Source organism: Cervus elaphus, chromosome X, assembly GCF_910594005.1.
Source record: "Cervus elaphus chromosome X, mCerEla1.1, whole genome shotgun sequence".
In the NCBI taxonomy this organism is placed as follows: Eukaryota; Metazoa; Chordata; class Mammalia; order Artiodactyla; family Cervidae; genus Cervus; species Cervus elaphus.
This window is the reverse complement of record NC_057848.1, coordinates 75642103-75644853: the sequence shown is the minus strand read 5'-3', so window position 1 is coordinate 75644853 and position 2751 is coordinate 75642103.

Below are 2751 nucleotides of genomic sequence, written 5' to 3'. Positions count from 1 at the left end.
CAGAAACAACCCTTCACACATTCTTACTCGTTCAGCATGTCACTTTCCTGAAGTATGTGTTGTTTGGGAGGGCGCACCTTAACACACTGACGGGGGTCATTTAAAATGTCAAGAGTCTAGGACAAAATCACCTACTTACAAATTCTGTGTCCTTGACCAAACCCTTTAACGTTGCCAAACCTCTGTTTATTCACCACAAAAATGAAAATTCTACATCTCATGGCATTGCTGTGAGATCAAGAAAGAGACCATGGTGCTTTGTAAACTCTAAAGCAATGTGTGTGTTCATTATTATTTTGAATTGCAGAGGTCAGAATAATAATCACCTCCCTTATCTCAAATTCACGAAAACAGACAGCCAAGACAGTCCTTTCAGGCTAAAGTTCATCTCCCTTGTCTTAACACAGAATGTGCCCCCATGCCATGGCCTCTTACTTCCTGCACAGACTCATCTCTTCTCCAGCCCCTACTATCATCAAACCTGATATTGCAGCTGTGTCCAAAAAACCTGTGGTTCCCTAAGCACACTGACGCATCAACATCTTCATGAATCCCTCCCTGGAGTTGCCCTCCAAAGTGCACAGACCCTCTTCTCCTATGGGCTCTCTATGTGTATGTAGAGGTCAACCAAGGCACCTCCAATGGACTTCTCTGTTTATCTCTTTATCTCCCCTGCTGGACCAGAATCCATTTTTGGCCTCCCATCCTTTAATCTCCCCCAATTTATTTCTGGACCTGCCCATAGGATCCAAGGTATGAATACAACACAATTAGTTTTCACTTGCTATTACTCTGTGTACTTCCCAGCCTGCCAGTGCAGGAGACATAAGAGACACAGGTTCAGTCCTTGTGTTGGGAAGATCCCCTGGAGGAGGAAATGGCAACCCATTCCAATTTTCTTGCCTGGACAATCCCATGGACAGAGGAGGCTAGCAGGCTACAGCCCATGAGGTTGCAGAGAGTAGGATACGATTAAAGCAACTTAGCACGCACATACACTGTGTAGTCTTATACCAAAGACTATACTTATATGCCCTTATACCAAAATGTTTACCAATTTCTTGGCTTATCATTGCTTCTGTTCTAACTTCCCTACCTAACATGGATGTATCTTCTTGGCCATGTCTCTGCTCTATGCCTGGGACTTTTTACCCAGCCCCTGGGACCTGTATCAGGTTCAAAGTCTCTGAGGACTACTGCAGGATCAGCTTATCCTTACTACTCTGGGTTTGATATTTCTCTATATTTGGGGTGTTTGGAGATTTCCATGTACTTTTCAGATTTTGCATCTATTCTGTTATTTTTTTTAGAAAAGTAGAGAAAATAGAATGATAAACACCCAAAGACCTGCACCTTAGATTTAAAAGTATGTGGGTTTTAGCAGTCATCATGATGCCTCCCTCTGAATTACTCCAGTTCACATCTCCTAAAAAGAAAGACATTGTCCTACATAATAATACCATCATCACACTTAAGAAAATCAACCTATTATCAAATAGCAATAAAATTTCACAAATTGTTTCCAAGCTATGTTCTATGGCTTTTTTTTTTACTTTTTTTTTTCTTTTTTTGTTAGTTGGAGGCCCACCTCCCAGAATATTGGAAATAAAAGCAAAACTAAACAAATGGGACCTAATGAAACTTAAAAGCTTTTGCACTACAAAGGCTTTTTTTTTTAAGAGTCAAGATCCTCTTATGCAATTCAGATGTATCATCCACTGATGTGTAAATACAATTGAAATTTGTGGGAAAAAATCAAGATCCTGTCAAGAATCACATATTATATTTTGAAGACTCGTTATTCTGTTTGAATCTGGGTCTAACCCTATAACACTGGAAGAGACCAGGCTAGTTGTGTTGTGGATTGTTTAATATTCTGGCTTTGTCTGATTATTTCCTTGTGAATTTTTTTTAACTCAATCCTCTGCTTCCTCATTTTCTGTAAATTGAAAGCCAGTTTTAATGGCTTGTTTTTAGCAAGAATATTTCATAGGAGATACTGTATTCTTCCTATTGCACCACGTTAGAAGGAACATAAGGTCTGATTGTCCCATTATTAGGGGTCTGGGTTAAGATAAGGAGAACCTGGGGCTTCCCAGGTGGTGCTAGTGGTAAAGAACCTGCCTGCCAATGCAGGAGACATAAAAGATACGGGTTTGATCCCTGGGTCAGGAAGATCCCCTGGAGGAGGGCATGGCAGCCCACTCCAGTATTCTTGCCTGGAAAATCCAATGGACAGAGGAGCCTGGTGGGCTATAGTCCATGGGGTCACAAAGAGTCAGACATGACTGGAGCAACTTAGCATGCAAGGAGAACCTGATGCTTCTATTTTAAAGATACATTTTTTTCTCTTGTGATAAGCTAATAATCTGTGAGGTGCTTACTGTGTATTAAACACAAAATCTGGTTCTGTTTTGTCCTTGTTTCTCTGAATTCGTGGGAAGAGGAGGGATGCTATTGGCTTCTTTGTGCAGGTTGGGGAACGCCTGACCTGGGCAGACACAAGTCTGGGCACTTAGGAAGTTTAGAGAGAAGAGAGTATGATTGTCCCTAAAGCAGCTGACGGTCCAGTTGGGGCCCAAGGACACTCAGTCACTTCTCTCCTCTGCTTCTAGGGCTGGAATGAATCACCTCCCTTCTTATAGAGAAAACCAAAGTGCTGCTTTTTCAGCAAAGCTTTCCTGAGACCCTTCTGTGTGCAGAGACTGTGTCTGGCCCTGGGAATGGGGATTTGAACAAAGCGTGCCCCTT